Source organism: Stegodyphus dumicola, chromosome 4, assembly GCF_044657685.1.
Source record: "Stegodyphus dumicola isolate Sdum_Otavi_A_Nest chromosome 4, ASM4465768v1".
NCBI lineage: Eukaryota > Metazoa > Arthropoda > Arachnida > Araneae > Eresidae > Stegodyphus > Stegodyphus dumicola.
Window position 1 is genome coordinate 88,265,177 of NC_140771.1, and position 26,420 is coordinate 88,291,596.

The following is a 26,420-nucleotide window of genomic DNA, read 5'->3' on the forward strand; positions in this document are numbered from 1 at the left end:
AATTATACATAAATTAATTTAAGGGCTCAGAGAGGTTGCACAGCAATAGATTATCAATTGGAAAAACTGCCAGGTTGGTTGGATGTCTTTCCTAAGAAATGTTATGCAGAAATATTTGCGAGACATGGACGCGAACATAAGGATAGACCTTCTAAAACAACTTCAAGAGAGAAAACAATGTGGCTCCAGAAACCAAGAGAGAAATCACTTTTAGTCCACCGAAGAGCTTTTCGGTAAAACTAGTCTTAATGTAAATGACAGAATAAATCGATGCACACTGATATGCAAATGTGTCTAATTTCATGTTTAAAGAAATACATGCCATAAAACATTTGCATTTTGCCAAGTTGTACTATATCGAAAACGACCTCAAAATCGAAGTGAAGAAATATACTCTGAAACGCGAGAAAACAAGAATTAATTTGTTTTGAAATGAGAAAAACCGTCTCTTTCTCGGTTTCAAGTCTAGACACAAAATCTAAAATACATAAGGAAAACCGTTCAAGTGAAGGTGGATGTCTAACGGTGTAGGAAGGTAAGTAAGTTCTGGGCATACACGTTCTGTCAGCATTTAAGTCAACACTACGCTTCCAATCCAACCGCAGAACCAGACCCAGGAGTTCAAGACGTTAAAGAGCACGTTAAAAAGGATTGATGTCATCGCCATAAGGCGACACTGGTCGTCAAAAAGCCACTAGCGAGTCACACGTCTGCCCGTAGCCCAAGGACAATACCCAGCGTACCCAGAGCGCTACCTCCAGGCGGGTACCCATGACGCCACCCCTGATACTAGAACCTTAAGTTCTAAGACCAACCCGTCCGACAGATAAACGATCTTTCCGGGGCCTTTAGAACCACTAAGTTCGCTACTATATACCCCCGTGGCCGAAACTGCTTAGGTACAAATCCTAGCCTGTAGCTTCACAGAGCTCCTACATCGATCCCGGAGGGCGGGAACGGTAAGTTTTTTCGTGGAATAGCATGCGCCCATATTTTGATGTAGACCATAACACTATTAAAGAAATACATGAGGGCATTTTAGAAAAGGCAATGTAATCATAGGCAGAAAATAGTACGCCACTAAAAGGAGCTATCAATAAGAAAGTAGTCGGAAGCATTCAGAGAAGCTGATGAAAAGCTGGTTCGACGCTGGTTTTATGATCCTCTCAATAACAGGATCTAAATCTAATTCAGAACATATAGCATGAACAAATCTCATAAAACATTACCTATCAAAGTGAAGTAACTTCGAAGAACTGTACAAGATACATAAAATTTTATTTCTGTTGAAAAATATCAAAAACTGGTCGATTCCAGGCCAAACAGAATTACAGCAGTTCCTAAAAACAGAGATTTTGCGGCGAAACATTAACAAAGGAGGTAAAAGTCATTAATTATTTAATATTTAGTAAGACAGCGCAGCGCAGTGCAGCGTGCCGTCGCTGACGAATTTAACCGTAACCTCTCTGATGCAATCGCCAGCACGTGCGAACTTAGCAGGTACAAAACGGAAAATCTGTCTACCATATGTGTCTGTCTGTCTGTGACAATTTTCATTAATTCGTAAACACACTCCAAATTTCCGACTTTTAGACAGGTAGTGAAATCAATAATTACAAGGTAATCAGTGTGTATGTACTCTACCGTTGCTTTGTTCTTACAGTGGTAATCAAAGTGAATGGTACACTGCATTTTATTTAAACTTATTTTGTATTAGTTTTTTTTAAAGCAGAAGAGATGAAAAATGAGCAATGCCCTCGCCGGGACTCGAGCCACAGACTTCCCGAATACGCGTCGAGCGTGCTGACTACTACACCACGAAGGCATGGTAAGAAGGCAGGAGAAATACCTTAAAATTTCCACGAATTTCATTAGAGATAGATTTCTCATTCAATTAATTAATTTAGATCTCACTTCACAGCAAGGAAAAATTACATAAAACCTCAAAATATCTTCAGTAAAATTTGAAAAATATAGAAAAACATAAAATACAAAACGCAGTTAAAGCAATTTAAAAAATTAATTTTCAATTAAAATTAGACTTTTTGTGCAAAACAAGCAAAAACGGAAAATTTACTTTTGGTCCCACTCTACAAAAAGATACTGAAGGCGCAGAAGCTAACTTAATTCACTATTTTGCGAAGTTTCAAATATAAAAAATATGGCTGCCATGGCAAAAGAAAAATTAAGCATAGCCGCATTTAAACAACTTTTAAATTGCTTATAATTCTGCAATTATTGCATACAGATTACCTAATCCACAAAAATCTTAACCGAAGATAAGAGCAACATCATTTTTAAGCAAAACATGCACAATTTACCAACACATATAAGAGTGCTCAACAAGCCGAGTAACAGAGGTGTATATATGAATTTTTATTTAAATTTTGGTGCGGCCGACTGCAAACCAAAAGGGAGGTGCACAACTACATGTTATAGCAGTCCTATATACAAAATTTCAATGATCTGATGCTACTCATTTTTACGTTATGCGAGACACATACATACGTACGTACGTACGTACGTACAGCTTTCACGAAAAAAAAATCTCTTCTGAATCCATTTTAAATCAATTTTATAATCCGTTTGGGCAAAAAGAGTCCTTTATTATGTCCTTACGTACAGATGTCAAGCAAAAACATCGTTGAATTGCATTCGATATGGATCAAAAAGATAATTTACGTTGAATTTTGATAGCCGGAATTTTTCGTGATTACAATACTTCCTTTACTTCGTATGAGGAAGTAGCAAATGTATAAACAAAATTCCATGAATGGAAAAAAAGTTTCAATAAGGGGATTCTCTTACAATGGTAAACTGAAAATAAGAAGAGTAAAAGAAAATGTTAAAATCATAGTTTTACTTCTGATATTTGCAGATGAAATTCTATGTCTTGATCCCAGTGACTTTCAAAGAGTTTAATTTCATCAAGAGAAAGCAACAGGTCATAACTCGGAAAATACGACTGTATTCCTTGAAAAAATTGGATACAATTATTGCATGTACACCTTTTCAACGTGTTCCTACAAATACCTTCCCTGATGTACCCTGATGTTTCATCTATGCAAATACCTTCCAGTATACCCTGATGTTTATTTATGGTCTATTGCCCCTCTAGTCTCTTAAAAAGAGCTCTCTCTAAGCGCAAACCCACCACGATTATTGGACTTTGTAAAGTACAGTGAACAGGAATGGAAATTAATACCCCTGGAAATTTCACGAAAAGCCGTTCTATCATAGAAATCACAATGCAGACCAGAGAAAAGGCTGTCAGACAGAACATTTAAAAACATATTCTTTACATTTCAAACATTAATTAAATGACCTCGAAATCCTTTTAAAAATGTGCAAACACCCTATTTAATATAGATCAAAGTTTCCAATTATAATTTAATATATAATATGAAGCTTAAATACCAGATCAATTAGAAATTTTTTAATATGATGATGGGGTTAAAAGATGCGCTTCTCAATCTTATTTCTATTTCTTATTATCTTCTCAACATCATTTTTCTGTATTCAACGTTATCTTCTAAATTAAATAAATGTAGTACCTGACCAGATTTCATAATTAGAAAAGTATATTTGCTACGTTATTGGTATGAATGCAAATAAAATTACAATATTTTTTTCATTCAGTCTTGTCTGTACTACAATCAGGGTACCAATTTTTAAAGTTCACTTTTATGTTCAGAAGGATCAGTCAGTTAAAATGATTTATCTTCAATCATGTGGCACAGAAAACGTTTAAATGTTTTTATTACAGTATTTCAACAGTCTAACTATCTTGAACTAAAACTGTTTTATATAGTTTACAACTATATATATGTAAATCAAATATGTTTTTTCTAATATGAAAGTAAAAACATAATGATTAAATTATTTTAGCGTATTTTGTCCTAATGTTATACTGAACATGAAAGACAAGAATAATTCCTAAAAAAGCATTTTCAGTAAAAAAATACGCCATCGTACAATAGTGTTAGTGATGTATTATGAATTAAAAGTATTACGTAGAGGTTCTGTGAATTAATTTATCAGGTTCAATGTTCCTTCTAACCTTCTTCGGGAACATACAAGGACCTGACTAGGAACAGAGAGCTTGCTAAAGCTATGTTCACTAATTTGTAGTAAGTAGACAGGATACAGACGAAGGGTAAACAAAAACCCTTTATTTTTCTCTATATACAATATCTTCCGTACTTCGGAATACAATGACCCGCCACTCGGGGTCTAACGTAAAAGTATAAAAATAAAACTAAACTCTAATTTAACTCTAGAATAATACACGTGGAAGATTGGCTTTATAATAACAGGAAGCGTATGTAGCACAGAGACTGTGAACACTACAATACGTTTAATTTATCAAGAGGATTAAAACCTCTGGCCTGGAAGGCAAATAGCAACTGCGTAACTTCTAAGGTAAGCGGCCTGCGTTGACTTACTGCTTCCTCTCTCTCTTGCTTGGCAAAAAGCCACAACTTAAGTACTTGGCGTTCGCCAGACAAACTTTGCATAAAATCCTTAACGCTTATAATTCTGGCCGGAAGTAGAAAATAAGAAGTGATAGTAAAGATTTAAAATAAAATAAACGTTAGTAAAACTTAAGATCCTTACATACTTCCCGCCAGAGTTAATTAGTTTGAAACTGAGGTCTAAAACGACCTTGTTGAAAACTTTTAGCTCTAGAAACTAACGCGAGGCCAACCTTTAACAATCATAACTTAGCTAGAAACTAGAAAATTTTAAAAGAAAGAAATTTGTTACAATAGCAGCTCCCGGAATATACAACAATCTTTTTTCTTTTTCATCTGTACTGCATCAAAACAGGAGCTTTATTCAATTCTGGTTCCTTCCAGAGATCTGGAAGGAAAACTAGTTTAATGAAATGTTACAGAATGACATTGGAAATAACATATAGAATATACTTTTCTTAACATTCTTATTTCATTCATGACTATTTTAATTATCTCTCCCCGTGCTCTCTGACATGTGTTGTAAAAACACCAAACACGAATGTGTTTCTGTCTATGTGTTCAACACTTCCTCCTACAATCAAAACACTAACGTGTTAAAATTAAACATACGAGACCTCTTAACACACCCTAATTTCAACTCTAGACCCTGAGGTACTATTCTGAAAGTGGCTAACTCTAAAGTGTAGCGTCAGAGAGCCTAACTACATCATTCAACCTTTAACACATATTCGCCATGATTTAGTCTTTACAGTCACACGAATAACAAATTTTTAACATTACTTTCACTTTTACCATATCACGGTATTTCTTAACATTTAAAATAACAGAACATATCAACATGCCGTTAATTTTACAGATTTGAAAACATACATTAGTAGTACATTGTTAACTTCTATTCTTTTCAAAGCAAGTGCCAGTTCTTTCTACATTGAAATAATACATTTCAAAAAGTCTTTCAGACTAAAATTTCTCTCTTGCTAGAATGTTTTAAATAAAATTTATACAATAACTTTTTACAATATTTAAGTTTTTACACAACGCTATTATACATCAACTTTAGTTTTACGCACGAGTAATTGAAAAACATAATACGAAAATCGGTCACAACTCATTTCTCGCCCTTTTGGCGATAAAGGTAGACCTCGCATGAGGTAAAACTTCTTGAAATCTGCCACTTGCAGTAAGAATGAAAGATTAACTTAAGTTTGCAAAGTAACATAAAATTTTACTTATCTTTGTAATATTCGGACATCCTTTTCTGGGCCCAGTCTTTAAAGGTACTGCAGATAGTAGTTTGGTTTATCCTCCTTCTTGTACGGGCTCGCCCTTCAGTGCTTTCCTCTGGAAGCTTCCTTTTTTCACCAGTACGGCCACCCTTGAATACTTTCCTTTTCTCCTCTGCTTCTGGTCTTTGCCGTTTGATGGCAGCTGGTCTTGGCGGAACCGGGAAATTTCTTCCGTGTTCTTGCTTGGACCTCGTTGCTGGCCGTTCAAACTTTCCTTGTACTTTTTCCTCCGCCGCTGATGGCCCTTCCGCAGTTCGGCGACTTTTGCTGCGGAGAGTTCTGTCGGATGAATAGATCTTCCGTTTTAAAGCCGGGTTATAGTTGCCGTCATTTCTCCTGGCCCTCTTCACATACGTCGTCCTTCTCCCTTCTTCATTCTGGGGGTGTTCGTGAACTCTGTTTTCTGGACGGTGGAACGGCTTCTTTTTCTTGTTACCTTCAATTTTTTCGCGGGGCAATTTTCTTTTCACTTGCTTCTGTCTCTCATTGGCTTGCCCTTGTACTTGTCGTTTTTCCACCTCTGGAACTTGTACCTGCGGTGTCTGCCGTGCCGGATCCTGCAAAAGATCTGAAAAGATTTGCATTTTATTACGATCGAAGTAGGGCTTGATTTGATCAATGTTTGCGGAACAGGTTTCACCATTTCTGGCTTTTAACACTACAACAGCGTGAGTTATTTTTTCTATAACATATGGTCCTTCAAATCGTGGAAAAAATTTGGCAGTTTTATCTTCTGGTGCTGAAGAAAGTGAATGCTTAATTTTTAAAACTTCATCCCCTACTTTATAAGTTACTCCCCGTCGTTTCAAATCATAATATAGCTTCTGTTTTCTTTGTGCTACTTCCGTATTCTTTTTTGCTTCTTTTATTAGTTTTTCTATATCACCCATTTTAAATTCTGGGGCTCTTTGTTGCACATAAAATAATTTATCTAACGGTGTTATAATCTTTCTGCCTAGAAATAACTCAGCAGGAGTTTTGCCCGTTGTATCATGTTTTGCGGTCCTAAGGGCGAAAGCAAATTCATTGACATAGTTATCCCAGCTTTTATGAAAATTTTTAACATAACTACGGATAATTTTCACTATATTTCTATTGACCCGTTCCGCTATATTTGATTGCGGCCGATACGGGACCATTTTCAAATGACGTATGCCCAGTTATGTCTTGCCATGTCTTCAAATATATTACTTACAAATTGAGGACCATTATCCGATATAACTTTTAGGGGCGCCCCGTATTTTAAAATATATTTATTTAATATAGAATCAGTAACTAATTTCGCGGAGGCTCGTTTTAAGGGAACAATTTCGGTCCATTTACTAAAATGATCAACCATAACAAGGAGATAGCGACTTTTATTTAACTGACTTTTTGGGAAAGGGCCCAATAAATCGATGCCAATTATTTCATTTGGAAATTCGGATTTAATACTATTTAGAAACCCGGCCGGGCGGAAATTAATATAATTAACTGCTTGACAAGTTGGGCAGGACTGGACATACGCCCTTGTTAACTTTTGCAGTTCAGGAAAGTAGACTGCCTCGCGTACGCGTTGGATAGTTTTTCGAATACCAGCATGAGAAGCTAAAGGGCTGTCATGGAGCTCCTGCAGGATATTTAATCTAAGACTAGCTGGGATAACAGGTCGAAATTCGTTGTTGGAATTCGTAGTTTTTGCATAAAATAATAGACCATCCATTAGTTCGTAATGGGCCGCCCTATTTCTTATCGCCACAATATCTTGGTGGCTAAAATTTTCAGGATCCTTCAAATACTCATAAATACTTCCAAACTCAGGATCCTTACCCAGTTCGGTTATTACAGTTTCTCGGGAATTTATTGTACACGCTGTAAGCATTGCCATCTTTACGGTATTGCCTTGTTCGTCTATTTTAATCCTTGATAGGGCATCTGCTACGATATTTTCCTTTCCAGGGGTATGTTTGATTACCAGATTATATTCTTGCAGCTTGAGTGCCCATCGTATTAACCTTGGGGATAAATTTTTCCCTGAGTACAATCTAGTTACCGCCGCATGATCAGAGTATACTGTTATCGGCGCCTTTCCAAAATAGACTCGGAACTTTTGCACTGCTAACAGAACTGCAAGTGCCTCTCTCTCGGTCGCGGAATAGTTTCTTTGTGTTTGATTTAAAGTTCGGCTAAAAAATGCCACGGGCTGCTGATTTTGCGAAAGTACCGCTCCTACCGCATAATCCGAAGCATCCGCTGAAATTTCTAAATTTTCATCCTTTTCAGGAAATTTCAACACAGGGGCTTGCGTTAATGCTTGTTTTAATTTTTTGAAAGCACTATTGGCTTCGGCCGTCCACGAGAATCTTGCCTTTTTCCTTTTTAATTTTAACAATGGCTCAGCGATAGCCGCAAAATCTTTTATAAAGGACCTATAATATGAACAAAGTCCTAGAAAAGAAGAGAGCTTCTTTGCCGTGTTTGGAGTCAGATACTTTTGTACAGCGATTATTTTTGATTCATCTGTCTCGATCCGTTTTTGAGATATTTTGTAACCTAAATATTTTAATTCAGGGGCTGCAAATTTGCACTTTTCGACATTAACTTTTAGACCGGCCTCATTTAATAAAGAAAACACCTGTCTTAAATCCTGTACATGTTGGTCGAGCTTATCACTAGTAATAATGATATCGTCTAAATAGATAAATGTGGACTTTCCAAGAACAGGTCTTAACACAATGTCCATGCATCGCTGAAATGTTGCCGGGGCGCCTGAAAGGCCAAACGGCATACGCAAAAATGCATAAGTGCCAGACTTGGTTATAAAAGCAGTCTTAGGCACGTCCTCAGGCCTCACCCCTATTTGAAAATAACCAGTCGTTAAGTCTAAAGTCGTCATAAATTTGGTTGATTTTATGTTCCTTAAAATTTCTTCTATGATCGGTAACGGATATACCGGATATTTCGTTATGGAATTTAATTTACGGTAATCAATAGCGAATCTCCACCTTTTTGGATGCTCCAAAGGATAGTCATTATTTTTCTTACATAAAACCACCGGGCTAGCATAACTACTTGAGATGGGCGTTATGATCTTTTTACGTAGCATATCGGTAATATGCCATTCTATAATTTTTTCCTTATTCTTATCATACCGGTATGGTTTTTGACGAACTGGCAATGCATCTCCGGTGTCAATACTATGGTTAGTAACCTGAGTAAATCCTGGAATATCACTAAATAACGAAGCAAATTCACTTACCACTTGTCGGATTCTATCTTGCTCGTCATTAGGCAGGTGGTCAAGATTTAACCTTGGCGGTTTAGCCTTTTCTACACGCACTGGTTTCATTGTCAGCTTAAGGGACGCTTCATTAAAATCCAGTGTAGCTTGTGCGTCTGAAAGAAAATCTATTCTTAAGATCAAATGTGCTTGCAGATTCTTTACTATAAAAAACATTACCTTTACTTGTTCGTCCTTGATACGGATATACAAAGGTACTTTACCTACGCACTTACATTTTTCTCCTTGCGCCGCTAATACTGTCGTATTATCCGCATTATATATGCGGTATTTGCGAAAATACTTTCTAAAAAACTCTTCTGCCACACAGGAACACTGCGCGCCGGTATCCAGGAGTGCGGTGGCCGGAATCTTATTCACCAAGACTTCAATCTTCGGAAGAGTCAAATTTTTCACCATTACTGTATTTAACTTGTAGGAAGAGGGGTTTTCGTGGCCTTCGGATTTCCGCACCCTCTCGTCCGCAGAAATCCGTTTTAGTTTAAATTATTTTTCCTTTCCGTGCTTTCCTTCTTTTTCCACTGTCCTTGAGACTTTTTTCCTGTGTTGCTATTGAACTGTCGACGTTCGCCGGCTGTTTTTGAATGCTCGGGTTTCCTTGCCCAGTGATTCGCTTTTTCTCCGTAGCCATGTGCTTGAGTTTGCTGTAGTCTTGGCGTACCAAATTGGTTTCGCTGTTGATATTGGCGTCTTCTTTCGACGTCCGCCGTTCTTCTACTTTCAAACTGGATTGCTAGCTCAAATAACTTTTCCAGTGTAGTCGGATTTCTTAATTCAATAAAGTCTTGCACTTGGGGCAGTAACCTCGGCAAAATCACTTGAATTATTTCAGGATCCGGACGGTTTCCATACAAGAGCTTGAAAACGTGAATTTTTCTTAAAATAAAGCTCGAGAGGTTTTCGATTCTTTGTTGATATATGCTGAAAAGTTCCGTTTCTAATTTCGCACGATCCCTTACAACAGGGAAGGCTTTTAGTAGGGCAGTCTTGAAATTCTCGTAAGTATAGGTGGGACTTCCTGCTTGACCCAAGAGACTTCTGCCTATACATTTGAACCAGTTAAGCGCTTGGCCCCTCAAAGCGCTGGTAGCTAATGTAACTTTTTGAAACTCGTGCACGGGGTAGAGCATGAAGTGGTCATCCAATTTTTCCAAAAAACTGGTTACCGGTGAGTTTCCGTTAAACGTTGCTTCTGGTTTCATCGAAGCGCGCATGGCCTGGACGATGTAACCGAATCCTTCCAGGGCGGCAGCTGGCATTTCTGGATTCTGAGCCGTTTCTGCAGGCAGCACAGGTTCTTCTTGAAACTCGGCCATGGTTATTCTTCTTCGTTGGGCGCCACTATCAGGTTCAATGTTCCTTCTAACCATCTTCGGGAACATACAAGGACCTGACTAGGAACAGAGAGCTTACTAAAGCTATGTTCACTAATTTGTAGTAAGTAGACAGGATACAGACGAAGGGTATACAAAAACCCTTTATTTTTCTCTATATACAATATCTTCCGTACTTCGGAATACAATGACCCGCCACTCGGGGTCTAACGTAAAAGTATAAAAATAAAACTAAACTCTAATTTAACTCTAGAATAATACACGTGGAAGATTGACCTTATAATAACAGGAAGCGTATGTAGCACAGAGACTGTGAACACTACAATACGTTTAATTTATCAAGAGGATTAAAACCTCTGGCCTGGAAGGCAAACAGCAACTGCGTAACTTCTAAGGTAAGCGGCCTGCGTTGACTTACTGCTTCCTCTCTCTCTTGCTTGGCAAAAAGCCACAACTTAAGTACTTGGCGTTCGCCAGACAAACTTTGCATAAAATTCTTAACGCTTATAATTCTGGCCGGAAGTAGAAAATAAGAAGTGATAGTAAAGATTTAAAATAAAATAAACGTTAGTAAAACTTAAGATCCTTACAAATTAACATCTTAAAAAATTTCCAGTATGTAATTATATACAGTTTCCAATTATGCAATTTTTAGTACCGAAATAATTTTACAGACAATATTCTAGCATTAGAGAATGCAATTCTATAAACACTGCAAGCAGCTGCGTCTAGTAGAATACAACAAGAAGAAAAAAATTGTGGTCAAACATTTTGATTGAAACCGTGTGCAGGTATTTCATAATAACTTTACTTCTGGACTAGACGACGAAATGAAATTCTGATGTAGTACAGTAATTATTAGAACTAGAACAGCTATTAAAATTTTCTAATAAAACTGAAAATTGTCCATTTTAACTACTGTTTATTATCAAAACCGTTTTGTATCTATCTAAGTAGAATCGTGAATGAAATAATAAATTTTATTTTAAAAATTTAATAGCAGCATACCCAAATTTTAATCATTCATAAATGTAAATTTACATTCTTAATGTTCAACACTAATTTTCTTACATGAAAAGCTGGATATATTTCTTCCATTTATTCATGCTTTAATCATGCGCGTCGAAATGAATATTATATTCAAAAAATAACCTTTGTAAAATTTATTTTTGAAACTGCAAAGAAATCATTATTTGGTTCGTTTTAAACAACCAGACATTTTGTTTTCATTTGCAACTAGTTAAGGTGTGCAGGTAAAAATGAGATACTTTCTAGAGACATGAAACCAAAGAAATTAAAATTATCTCTTATTAAAATTATGAAATAAAATTTATAGAATTCAGAGCCATACGATATTCGTCTAAACATCTCATTAGTGCTACATAATTTATATAAATACAAAAAATGCTTAAAAAGTAATTATTTGTTCTAAGAACTGAGTAAAACATTTAAGTCAAAAATAACTGTTATATTTAGGCAGTATATTATGCTAAGAAACAAAACTATCGTTTAAATATGACTCTAAGGATAAAAGTTTTTATCAAACGCTCAACATTTTATTAAATATTTGTAAGTTTTTTCTCGGGTTCACTCTGAAACTAATCACTTGCAAATCTAAGCATGAAAAATGATAGTAAAATTATAGAATTAGCACTTAACAATTTAGTAGTTAAACTTCACGAAAAGTAGTTATTTCAGAATCCCATCAGATCATAAATAGATCAGACATAACGAAAAGTGTAGTTACCAATTTTTGAATAGGAGTAAAATCAGTAGTAGCTAATATACTTTAATCGTTGGTTGTAACAGAAAATCACATCTCTATATTTTGTAGGATAGAGTCTTATATCGTTAATCACAATTTATTTCAGAAAGGCTTTGTACCTTCCTTAATAGAACTGCGTTTTAAATGTCAGTAAATCTATGAAAATAGCTGAAATCACTATTCAGAGTAACAAGGTCTATTAAGTTATACTGGTAAAGAATATGTAATTTATTTTACGAAATAAATTATACTTCTGGAGAATATGTAAAACTTTTTATGAAAACTTACCATTTACTAATAAAAACGCAGAATACCAAGAAATCAAGTTCCGTACGACCAGACGAAGAAACCCTTTTCTGTAGCTTTATCACGATGCAACACTCTATTGTGCACCCTCTTATCGCAGACTTAGTTATGAAGGTCTAGTCAGAAGGAATCCCGACAGAGTGTCGAAATAAATAAACGTAATAAAACGTACGCCCACGCAATCGTATTTTCAGGAGTCATGTGATTTCAGAATGCGGGGGCGGATGAAAAGGCCAGAGGGGGTAAAAATAAGAGGGGAGATTTGATGGATGCTCAGTGTCTTGTATTATGTGGACGGTAAACTCATCATGTTCTTAAGTGATAAGAGAGAATAGATTCTCTTATACTACCATAGCGAATATTTAATAGCAGTAATCATTGCTCATGTAGAAAATGGAATTATAAAAGTGAGGTACTGGACACAACTATATACTTGTATTCTTTCATACATATCTGACTTGCTTCTTGTAAGTCTTAGAAATGTATATAACAATGTTATGTTTAGATGGATTGAGCTCGTTGGATATTTTTACATGTTGAATAGTAACTTTTTAATGACCGAGCGCTTTATTTCATAACCATTAGCGTTGCGCCACTACAAGGGCCGGAAGTGTTGGCCATTTCCTTTTGAAAGCATCTAATAGGTGGCCACCGTTGCCTCCTTTGAAGGCAACCCTGCCTTCTCCGGGCTCATTGCTACAGCAATCAGTATCATTAACCATTACGCAGGCTTGTTTAATAGCAATGATTAATAGCTTGTTTAATAGCAATGATAATTAAAAACAAACTGCTGCGAATGTATCACATTTAATATACACCCCTTGCCTTCTCGTTTCTTGTTTTGTAAAATTACTAGCCATTTTCCCATAATTTATCCCACTGTCATGATAATAAATAATCAAATTAATTTTTGATGGAATTTCTTTTCATGTGATTCAATGAATAATAATATATCTTTACTACTCTTTTAAACTTTACCAATTTTAAATCGCAGGTTTCTAAAACTGAAACTAAATTTTTACATAAGATATATATAGAGTAAGATACAATATTTATAGTATTTGAGGTTAGAAAAAGTTTTAAATCTAACTAAAGAAACTGTCTATGAATACATGCATAATTTAATTTCATACATGCTATTAACACTTTAGAGAAAGTTTCATAAGCAGTTAAGGTCTTTGCACTACATTTCATTTTCTTTCTAAAGAATTTTATTTTGTTTAAATGTGCAGTGAAAAACCCTCACAAAATTTATGAAATCATGAATATTTTCTAATAAATTCATAAATATTGCATACGTAATATTAATAGCTGTTCCATATTTTTTATAATGAGAATAACAATAGTATCAATATTTGAAGAAATAATTTTCAAATAACATTTTAAAATAACGTGTGACAGAGTGTTAGTATAATTAATTTAGTAAAAGTTTTCAAACAGACTTACACACTTCGACAAGCGGATAAGCAATGCATTGTAAAAAGTAAAACCAGATTCACTTTAAGCTTCACATTATTAGCCATGTGAGACGGAATTTAAAGTAATAAAATTTATCATTCGACGTTTCTGAAAACATTCTGTTTACTTTAAATTTTAAAAATTTGCTTTCGAATAATTAGAGATTTGTTTAAAAATTTCGTATTTGTTTTCGTAGTTGTTTAAAAATTTCGTATTTGTTTCGAAATGCTCATCTCTCATTTATGTTCTAAGAATCTGAGAATTTGTTACAACTTGAGATACTTAAAAATGCAACAAGTAATAATACACAGATGCAAGACATGTAGGGAAAATCTCAGGTTTACCAATTCGCGAATAAAGGGAGGCTTAATATCTTATTTCTATGGATGGCGTCGATCTCAGAAAAATTATTGCAGAAATTTCACGGATCTGCAATAAATATGTAACAGTCATGGATTCGATATTATCCAAGCCTTTTCACTTAAGCCATCTAGCTCATTTAACTTTCTTAATGCGATGTTTTTGAGCAAGCCGTACAAAATAGTTAACTAAATCGATAGCATTGTTGAAGAATGCTCGAGACATTTTGTTTTCGGTTTGGTTTATTTAATTATGGAAAAACACACTAAGTCTATCTGCCTAAGGAAAGGGATGCCTTCGAGGAGGACTTTCTAAGGAAAACTGGCTCGTATACACGTTACACATGAGGAAAACCACGAAAACGCCTATCCAGCCAGCCCGTTTGCGGGATTCAAACCTCGGGCCGAACTACCAGTGTTCAGCGACTTTACCGCTCGGCCGCTGATGGGGCCCGAGACATTTTGAGGGACAGCGTCAAAAATCTGAGATATATTATTGTAGTGGAGAAACATATAGGAATTTTATGCTGTCTAAATAAAATAACTATAAATTAATCATATTTTCAAAATCGCGTAAGCCATTTCATTTGTAGTATTCGAACTTAATAAAGTATTTACCCTGCAAGTTGAAAACTTTAGCGGATTGAAACAGAACGTTTTTATATTATCATCAAATATGATGACGTATATTGATTCAAAACCTCCATCGCTACATTTTAAAGAAATGTCCAGTATTTTTAGCGTATGCAAGTGTTTTTATAAAATTCCAGTTTTCGTCTTCCGTTTATCTATATCGGTTTTCTAACCGTTGAACTGTTAAGAAATCTGTAATTATTTTCTTATTAGTGCCATTAACACAGAAGATAAGAAGTGTATAACATTGTCGCATACTCTGTTCGTTTAGATTACGACTGCTTTCATTGACTTTTAATATAAAAAATATTATAGAATTTCCTAATATTTCACAAAATGTCTAGCTCAGTTTTAAAGATTTTATGAATTGTCTCAACGTTTATATTTTTAAACCTTTCATTCGATTCAATGAAACAAGAAAAAGAAATGTTTTGAAGCACAATGTGACTCAAACAATTCATTCAAGTAATAGTGATAAATTTTCTAGAGAAATAGGAATCATGAAATTAAAAATACATAATTAAACTTTAGCATCTATTAAACGCTTCCAAACCATTTTTCAACAGAACAAAACACAAAAAGGGGGAGTTTTTATAAAGCTCATAAGTATGTTATTTGTTTGTATGTTATCTGTTCTCGAAAAGTCTTTCACTAAGGGAAGGAACTTCACAATTACAGTATTAATATATGTGCAACAGATTTATAAAGGGCATTAGTAAAGGAATACAACATTGTTACATAGCAATGTACTAATAGTCTAATTACAACGTACCCTTATATGTATATACTTGTACTGGTGCACCAGTGTTCTGGTACTGAAGTATTCACATTATTTTAAGTGCTTATCTAATGAATTGTATCATACATTGTACAGTATTACATTTTTTGTATATTTTTTAGCTTATTGCCATGTACTGTATTCAGAGAACCCACAAAAAGACAACTCTGTTTTAAAACAAAAGAACATCACTTGCACTGCCTCTTCAGTTTAATAATTGTACAATTAAATCAGACTGCTTTTAGCCGCATGGCTGACTTCTTCTCTTACACCGTAATTTCGTTGCTTTTTGCTATAAAAGATCCCTGAATCCCGACTTGCCCTACGAAATTAGAATCACTGGCAGGGCTTAAATAGGCTGATAAGCACAATCCCTAAGCGGATTAACTGCTGTGTTAATGGAGTAATGTAAACTTTTAAAATTCTGCTTCGTTGATAGTTAACAGTTGTAAACATAAAAGAAAGCTTAAGCTACACTTCACATGAAATCGCTTAAAATTATAAATTTTCATGACAAAAGTCGTTCTGCTAAATTACGTTTTTGTTTTAAATATGTTATTTTTTAAAACAGGTGCATAAAATTGAATGAAGAACTTGAAATCCCTGCGCACAACCCTACATCTTGGATGACTTAAGTTATGATGAGAAGCCAAAGAAAAGATGATTGCTGATGAAGATTTCAAACGAAGATGGTATTTTGCGACATGAAACTACAGTTACCATGGCTTTAGAATCTGCTGCCTTATCGTAGAGCTTTACTGCAGATATTGTATTAGAAATATCTTGATGCTTTTCGTATTTTAAAATGTTTCCAGCTGTTCATCAAGAAGACAAAACCTTATTTTACATCAACATAATTGCAATCATCGGTACTTGAATTTTGACATTTTAGTAAATGAAATAAACCATTTCTCAGAGACCGACTAATTATAATATAAAACAGGTTCTTTCAAATTAAAGTCTGGTATATTTATAACATTACTGAAATAAATATTTCTGAAGTGAAATAATAGTTCTGAAATTAAACAAAGTAGGTAAATTTATAAGGTGTTTCTCCCGCTTTCTTGGCAAGCCTTCGTGGTGTAGTTGTCAGCACGCTCGGCGCGAGGGCATTGCACATTTTTCATGTCAACTGCTTCGAAATAACCTAATGTTTCTACAAATTTAACATTAAAATAAATTTGTGAAATTGTAGAGCAAACTGTTTAAGAGGGCTTTTAATAATACAACATTTTAGACATTTAAGAGCTAGGTTTTTCAATTTAATAATCAAAAGCGTTTCTTCTCATTCGGATTATTTTCTTGTACATAAAATAACAGCTTTGTAACAAAGTTATATTTCATACCTGTATACTAATAATCAAATACTAGCACAGTTATTATGACTGTATGATATCAGATTTAACTTTATTTCTAACTTTAAATTGCATTCTTAGATATTTAAATCATATTAATGTTTTGGTTGTAATTTCCGAATGCCTAAAATTTTCATAGCTTTATGTCTCATTTTTTCGTTTCCTTTCTTGAAATTAATTTAATTTCTTTTCACTAAATTAAGTACGGTACTTAATTTAATGAAGTATTGTATTCATAATACTTAGTTTAATGAAGTATGTATTCATAAGTACTGTACTAATTTTTCGCAATGCAAATTTTCCAGAATTTTTTAAGGTTTCGCAAACATTAGACGTATTTTGTGCATTTCGATTCTTTCTTTTTTTTTTTAATTTTTATCATAAATTTTAGATTATTTTCATATCTATATAATAAGTATTCCTATTTTCATTAACATTTCTGCAAAAAATACATCATTAAGTAATTCTGTTTCAAATTTCAATTCAGAATTTCCAGCACCCTAAGCTTTGTTGAATGTCTCTAACATGAAAACAAAGTCGTTTTCCGAAACTACATAAAATCTCTTTTCGTAGCTTCTTAGTGTCGACAAAACATTACCATGCCAAATGATTCTTTTTTTTTTTTTTTTTTTTTTTAAAGCATACTACCTATGAAGGAATTCTTTGCCATACACGATATGGTTGGCTTGGGTTATTTTTGTCAGCAAGTCACTAATAAGTTTAACGCTACTACTTGCGCAAATAAATCTTTCACGGAAGCCTATCAAAAGTGAAACTGAAGGAAGAGAAAAGGAAACTTGACATTCAGTGTCTAAGTCCACATGAGGAGTCACCCTCCCATGCGCAAACCCAGATAGAAACAATATAGAACATAAAATGATTGTCCAATTATATGTCATTCTTGATGTAAGTCAACGCTGTCGGATATCCTTTTCAGAATTTGCTTGCCTTATAAATATGAACTTTGGTTAGCGAATGTATGTAATACTAATTATTTACACTGTTGCTTAATATCTGGTAGATTAACTTCCCTCCTGAAATGTAATGTAATTCCTCGATTGTGAAGCAGTTCGAATAAATTTCAGACCGCGAAAGGTCATTAACCATTCCGCGACTGCCCTGCGGACTTTGCCTACTCTTGCGATTAAGTTACTGGCTTTTTTACAATATATAAAAAGCTACCTTGTAGAATCATTAGGTTTATCGATGCAGAAGTGAAAAATATTCGGTGGCCTAGCCGAGATTCGAGCTCTGGACCTACCGATTACTCTAAGCACGAGCTATCCAGTTAAGGTACGCGGAATGGAGAGAGAAAATACTTTATAATCTGATTTATAACACTGCTGAAAAATTTAAATTGATGAATAGGCGTTTACATCTTCCTGATGCACATGAACATCACCCATAATTAAAGCATTAAGTCATAAAATATGCGAACGCTAGAAGTCACTGTGCTTATTATGTGTGCACATCTACGAAACATTGTTGCATTTAGTCATTAACATTGTAACGCTCCGAAATTCGACATTCCATTTTTACAAAACTCACTGTTAAAAAGTTTTGTACCGAAGTAATGTGACATATGGATGTTATTACGTATTTTAGTACTGTAAAAGGTAAGCATCAAAAAGTATTTTTTAAGGAAATTAACTTTTCCATCAACAAGTATAGATTCATTTTTAATAATTTGCTTGTCAAAAAGAAAGTGATTTGTGTAGACCAAATTTTAATGCAATTTATTTAATCCTAAAATCTTTTCCTACTTAGAAATATTACAACTTTTTTTTAATATTTTGTAGCGATTTCATTGTATTAAGGTTTCATTTGATGAGCCAAATAATGTGAAGATTCTACATAACTGCAATTGTTGCCCTCTATTATGTGAATTCTTTTTTGTACAACTGTAAACACTTTGTGTCAGATTATTGTGTTCTTATATAACATTTTGTGAATATTTGTTACTACTACAAATCGTTTAATAAAATAATATAAAAAAGTTTATTGTCTGATATTGTTTTAATGCTCAAAAGTTACTTCAGTAAAATATTAACTGAATGTTGATTCTGAATGATGAAGTCTTGCGCAAGCAATGATGAGTTTTTGCAGCTTCAAATTTCATTCTATAACTTTTAGTTATTGTTGTTTTGAAGATATAAGCAATAGCTCAAAGAAACGCGTCAGTGTAAAATTTGAGACTAGATATAAACACAAACTTGATCCATTTTGGGAGGGACAAAACAAAGATCTTTCTTCTTCAGAAGCAAAACGTTTTCGTAAAGATGGAAGGAACTACAGCTATATTTATGTGGAAACTAATGGGCAACATAAACAGAAAAAATATAAAGCCATCTTCTGAGCAAAATAATAATGAAATATAAAAAAAGCTTAGTTATTAGAGCTTTGAAAGAGTACATTTGTGTATTACTCACAGTTTTGGTTCTGTGAAAATTACCCACAAAGTTTCTTCAGATGATGAACTGGATTTCCAGGAAGTTTTTCTCAGCTTTACCATTTATGATTATAATTAATATAAAATACAGGTATCTTTGATATATATATATATACGACTTTTTGAAATTATTGTGTAAATTAAAAGTTAAATCTGTAAAACTATTTTGAATGTTTCTAACGTGAGTGTAAAATAAATTTAATGCATATTATCAAACCCGATATGTATAAAAGCATCAAAGCTGCATTATTTTTGAAAATTAACACTTCTTCAAGATACTTCAAATATTTTTATAATTTTGCTAAAGCATATTTTAGTTGTAAAATCTTTCAAATCACGAGTTTTTCTCCTGCAAAAAATACTCCAAACATCGCATAATTTGAAAATTTCAAAAACATTAAATTATACAGTCGCTTTATCCTGTATAATTTCTTGTCCTATATTAGTTCAATTACTATTTTGTAGTGAGTATGATAGTGAATATTTTGAAGTGAATATATTAGTTCAGTTACTAAAACAGTGAATAAGGAATACATTTTAAATAGTTTCTTGTGCCATAAGATTTGGATGTTATCCTGCAGAAAGTAAATTACATAAAGAGCAAAATAACTATGTGGTTAAATGCTATTGGAATTACTAGAAGTAACAATGAGCGCAGAATAAAATACACTGTGTATTCCATATTGAAAGAGGAAAACAGTGGATACATATCGGGTTTGAGTGTAAAAATCTACATTTCACTTTTCACAAATGCTTCATTCAATAATGCAGAAATCAACCTTGTATCTTAAATACAAATGCTGCTTACAGTATGATCGTCATTATACTACAGATTTATAATGAAAAGTTATCTTGACTGCCCGTCATTTGATATCATTCGTTGTTTAAAAGAAACACACACTAATATTAAAATAAGCATTTATTTCTTATGCTATCTTATAATATCCTAGCTAAGGTGGAAGTCCTTGGGGGCTAAAATATTGAAGAACTGTGTAGCGACTTATCGCAGAGTTCTAGTCAGTAAACAGTCCAAGGAAGGGTTAAATTTACTTTTTAGTCCAACTCAAAATAGAGGAACAGATGGCCTCTTCTCAGGCTTACAATAAGCCTCCACTTAGCTCAAGATAGAATAAACGAAATTAACCTAATACTAACTAAAGTAAAACCAGTTGAAGCTGCACAGAATTAACTAACAGAGTTGGCCCTTTATTTAAGATTGTCAGTGTGTCCTAGCAGGCACTTAACAATACGGCCGAATAGTAGTAAGATTAGATAATTAGCAACCACGTGGCCGGAAGACAGAACCTGTTCACCTAACCCTTCTACACTCTTCTAATGAAGTGACGAAGACTTCAGCTTAAATACTGGTTACTTCCTCATTTATATAAAACTTAATCCTAAAAACGCGTTCTTGCAGGGAAACGTAAGTGGAAAACGAAAAAGGAAAGTAAAAGCTTGTTCAAAAATAAAAATAACAATTATAAAATTAAAATAAAACCTTACAGCTTTATAGTTAAAATCCATTATCAATCGGCAACATCCGTTAAATTTCAGCTGCTATTTTCAAAGCATGGATAAATAATGTTTCATTAGTCCCAAATTTTGCAAAAAGAAACTGTAAATTTATTTTCTCTGGAAGAACACATTTCTTTCAAAGTTCGCAAAACAATTTGACTGTAAAGATGGTTTTCTTGCATTTATTGTGTTAAGGCAATGAAACCAACTCTCATTGTCATCAAAGGCATCATGTATTTGCCAACAAGAAGCATTTAAAGAAGCCATTGTTAAAACTATCTATACTAACTTTGAAATATATTTTATTGTGTTGATAATTATCTTCGCTCCATTTGAGATAAACGGATGTCCTGTAAATAAGGAATTCGTCTAACTGTGTTTCACGATTAAGAAAAGAATTTGGAGTTAATTTGGAATCTTAAGAATACCTGTGAAATACGATTATTCACCTATATTGACTTATGAGAAGGGTTTTTTAATTAAATATAAAGAAAATTAGTTTTAGAAGCTAGAAATTTTCGCTATGCAATTAAATAAAGACAAAACATTTTCACTTCACAGTCTTAGAGTATATTTTACTGACTCCCTCTAAGAAAATGCAAATGTAACAACAAAAGCCAGTAAAACTTATGTTCTTTCTTTTCTTTGTTTTTAAGGTTATACAGAATTTAGTATTTTTCGTAATGATTAAGCTGAGAGATCTTAATATTTTTTTCTATCCTATACAGTTTTATTGCAATTATAGTCATCTATTTCATGACTGGTATACACACTTAACAGTTTGTTAAATCGCCAAATATAAATCCGATCAAATAAAATGGTTTCAGTAAAACTTAAATACGCTATACATATATATATTACAAATATATTTGTATTTAAATATAAAATTGAAAATATATATTGTGTATGTATTCAAAGTAAACATTTCAAAATATAATTCTCATATGTTCTCTTATGAAAAATTCTCATCAAACACCTGACACTACCTCTGCCTTTATTTAGCCACTCTGCATTTATTGCTTTTCTCTTATAATTTATTTCTAGATTTTCGCGATTTAAATTCCAGTAATATTCTTACAGTTATAGCAACGCTTATCTATTTTGGTACTTAATATTATGATAAAAGTTATATGTGTTATGTGTGTTATAATATTGTGATAAAAGCCTTTGTGGCAATAATGATATTCAAATCAAAATAAATATACTAAAAAAATGAAGATTGAAATTGACGTGGCTGATATCTCCAGGCAAAATGGAGGACTCAAACTGCTGCCAATTCTAGTTACCGAACCGTCGTAGTTCAGTGGAACTGTTTAATAATTCGGTGCATATTTCAGTGTAAATTTAATCGGTAATTAAACCAGAAATAAATTCTTGTCTTCTTACTAAAATTGAAAATGTTTTATCATAAAAATTGTAAGGTATATCCTAATTTTATAACAGTTATTTTAAGTTTACCACACTTTCCTGTCCTTCCTAATTTCAGCTTACAATTTCTTACCAGAATGAGTTTTTAGAATCGCGTTAAATAAAATTAGTAGTAGTAAGTATTTAAGGCAATGTTCCACGGGCATCGAGAGAGAGAATTATTATTCCTGAATAGCTCGCGTTTGACTTTTGGCTACGTCTCTTAAACTGTTACTAGGCTCGGCCGTATTACGTGCCTTTTGCGAGCTTCGCTATCTGATTTAATATTATGGCCCAACTAGTTTAGAATTTGTGTTATCTTCGGCTAAATCTCTTTAGTTAGTCATTAGTTAGTTCCTATTTCTTATATTTTTGAGTTTAAACCCAAGTGGAGGCTTTCTTGTACGCCTTGAGAAATGGGCCATTTATGAATCTTTATATTGAGCAATAAAGGGTAATTAACCCTTCTTAAGTTTATGTTTCTGTTCTTTCACTTAAGCGATTATTCGCTTAGCAGTTCCTCAGCACTTAGTTAATAGATAAAAGTAACGAACATTACAAAATATTAAGCCGTTCTCAGTTCAAGTTATTTTCGTCATTTGGCAACAATCCAAAGACATTTCGCTAATTTGCAAGTGGTTTCAAAGAAACTATTTTGAAATTAATAAATGAATCATTTTTAACACATCTCTGGTTTCCTGTCTCTGACTCCTTATACAATATAATTGAAAATAATATGTTTAAAATTCCACTCATGTTCAATTCGAAATAAACTCATGCAAACCGAATATCAGAAGTACAGTGGCAAACTGCAAGAAAAAGGAGCAAAACATGCCAAAACCGAAAATGAAATAAGAAATTTACTTCTTTCGGTGCATCGCCATTAGGGGTTGGTGCAACGAAAGAAGTAAATAAATCAGGCTGTTTCTGAATAAAGACAAAAATTAAAGTTTAAAACTTAAACTAAATTTAGAAAAATAATCAAAGTAACCTGTATCATTATCAGACCAACCCGTATAGGTTCTCTGCGCAAGTTAGCTGCGCAAACAACTGAAAAATTATAGCATGGAAAGCCTAAAGAAAACTTTAAAAACTTTAAATTATTTTTTGACTAGACCAAGTTCAAAAAACCAAAAACTTATAAATACAAGCAATACAATATGTGCGAAACCAAATATGCAAATTTTGAATCCCATAAGCCGGGTTAAATACATTTTAAAATAGAGCATCAGAATCATAAATAAGGGAAAAAATCTAATAACAATAATAATTTTCAATTCAGGCTGACAGAGTCTAAGAAGCATATAAATTCGAAGCAATCCAACGCATAAAAATAATAAATTAAAATTTGGATTCCAACCAAAAAGGGAGGTGTACAATTACATGTTATATCAGTCTCACATACAAAATTTCAACGTTCTACGGCTGCTCGTTTTTGAGTTATGCGAGACACGTACGTGCAGACGTTACAAAAAATCCCTTTTGAATCAACTATTACTGCTTTTAACTCATTCTACAATCCCTTTTGGAAAAACGAATCTTTTATTCTGTCGGTGCACAGAGTTCTCCCTCAAAAATATCGTTCAAATAGATTCGAAAGCTGTCAAAATGGATATTTTTGTTGAAATATGATACCCAAAATTTTTCGCGATAACAATACATCTTTTACTTCGTACGTGGAAGTAAAAATGAATAAATACAAAGGAAAAAGCAATTCTAAATATAATCAAACTGCGCTATTATAGGAGCAAAACGTTGTGGTAATAATGCAAAATAAATTAAATTAATACTTTCAAAATGCATCTAGCATTTAATACGGAACAAAGCATAGGTAATAATAAAAAATTTTGATTTGGACATCACATGGACTTCCTTGAATTTCAGTAGAGATATATTTCTCATTCAATTAGTTCTTTCTCACTTCGCGGCAGAGTAAAAATACATAAAACCTCAATCTCCTTTAAAGAAAATACAGAAAAACCTAAAACACCAAACACAATTAAAAACAGTTAAAAAAATGTTTACTGTTAAAATTAGAGTTTCTAAGCAAAAACAAGCAATTATACCAAAGGGCAGGAAGATGAAATTTTCAGTGTACAAGCTGAAAGTTACGTTTTGGTAGCACTGGGCAAAAATATACTGAAGTTGAGGCACCAACTGACATAATTCACTATTCTACTAAGAGTAACAAATGCAAACAAATGATGCCTTTGTTAGGCTTAACATCACTTAAACTTTTCAGTTGTTAATAATTCTACAACTACTGTATACATATTAACTAAACGCATGAAATCCTTAACCGGAACATAAAAATATCATAATTCAATCACTTTCAGGACAAAAAATGCACAGTTTGCTAATATATAAGACTAAAATAACTGAGCTCACAGAGCAAGATAACAGAGTGAACAAAGTTGCAATATATATATATATTGTTTCAAAATACCCTCAGAGTTACTAGATTCAGCGCGAGATCATCCATTTGGCGACAAAATTGGCGATATGCATAGACGGAGCGAGAATATGCTAGATCGAATTTTTAGCGGTTTCTTCGAGAATTTTCTCGAGGATATGTCAAAAGCTATGGTCTTGAGTTGAGAGATTCTTAAGTTGAGAGATTTGTTCGAGAGCGATCGACCAAGTCGGGAGCTGTACATTAGTGCTTTGACGTGAAGCTGTCTTTACAGTTATAGCCTGATGGCCTATTATATATTGTACAATTATATATTGTACGCGTGCATATATATGTATATAAATAGATAGATAGATAGATAGATAGATGGAAAAACAAAAAAGACAAAATTTAATATATAACTAAAGCGCATAAAGCTAAATTAAGACAAAATAGCTAATAAAAATACATTACACTTTTGCTTACACATATGTCTCATCAGCAGTACCATATACATAATTCCATTAGCTGAGTTCCTGACTTCGCAATTTCCCTCGGGAAAAGTGGTTTTTAAAATTCTTTAAGCAATGCAAATTAACCTAATGATCAATTTAATCTCAAGTAACAACTGAACTGATGAGTCCACCTGATGATGGACTTAAATTTAATGACGTGCACATCCAGTTGCCTAAACGGGAAGGAGGTTAGCAATGTTGATTATCGCTCTTAAGCGCAAGGGCTAAAATCACGGGGAAGACACTAATGTTTGTAAATGTATAGTATCTGTACAGTATAGGGGCACTCAGAATGTAACCCCGTACATTCTGAGTGTCCGAAAGTCCTTTCAAGAAGTTCCTGGTAGGGGAAGAGGGGTGGGAGACCTTCGGACCTGTCTTCCGTGGGCTGTCTGTCTAAACTACGGTGGAACTGAGCAAAGTCTGACTATCATTTGTATGGAGCTCAATAAGCCTCTTTCCTTTAGCGTCAGACGCATTCTTGTATTTCTTGCCACGATAAAATTCGTCGGTTTGTTCTGATTAGGTCAGACAAGTGGGATTAGTCACAACAAAGAGTAGCAAGTACAACAGAGTACTACATCCAACCAAAAAAATGAACAACAAAATGAATTAATCAAATAAATCGGTAATTAGCAAGAAGTATAAGCCACAAAATACGAAGCATCTGTGGCTAAAGCGCGGCGAGTGGCGTGGCGTTTATGCATGATATATGGTAAACTAAAACTACTGTTTTTAAATAACTAATTAATTTACTTTATTTATTTTTAAAAGGTTTTTAATAAACTTAAACTGATCAATCTCCAAATGTAATTATTTTATCTCTTTTCCTTTAGTTAAGAAACGTAATCAAAAACATAAAAAAATAAAACCAGTGTATTGATACTATCAAAAATATTTGTAGAGAAAATCTTAAAAAGTTAGATTTGCGTACGATTGGTGGGGGGTTGTTTGTGGATGCTTTACAGGAAGGATCTTCGAATTTCAAAATCATTAATTGCGGCGGAAAATAAACTGGTGTGGTCCGCGAGTGAAATAGAAAACGCATGCATTATATCAGAAACATTTACTATCATACAGAATTTAATACATAATAAAAGAAATTTAGAA

The 26,420-nt window shown here is 33.6% G+C and overlaps 1 protein-coding gene and 1 long non-coding RNA gene across 2 annotated transcripts in view; one reads left to right on the plus strand and one right to left on the minus strand.

Moving 5' to 3' along the window:
- The window catches only part of LOC146997603 (uncharacterized), a 56,810-nt gene extending 44,219 nt beyond the window's left edge, over positions 1 to 12,591 (minus strand). The window contains exon 1 of the long non-coding RNA XR_015040713.1: positions 12,432 to 12,591. This is a non-coding gene — a long non-coding RNA (uncharacterized LOC146997603). The remainder of the gene's footprint in view (positions 1 to 12,431) is intronic.
- The window catches only part of LOC118205521 (noggin-like), a 47,263-nt gene extending 28,232 nt beyond the window's left edge, over positions 1 to 19,031 (plus strand). Inside the window, exon 4 of the mRNA XM_085815177.1 lies at positions 16,249 to 19,031. The gene's annotated coding sequence lies outside the window, so the exon portion shown is untranslated. The remainder of the gene's footprint in view (positions 1 to 16,248) is intronic.
- The last annotated feature ends 7,389 nt before the right edge of the window (positions 19,032 to 26,420 follow it).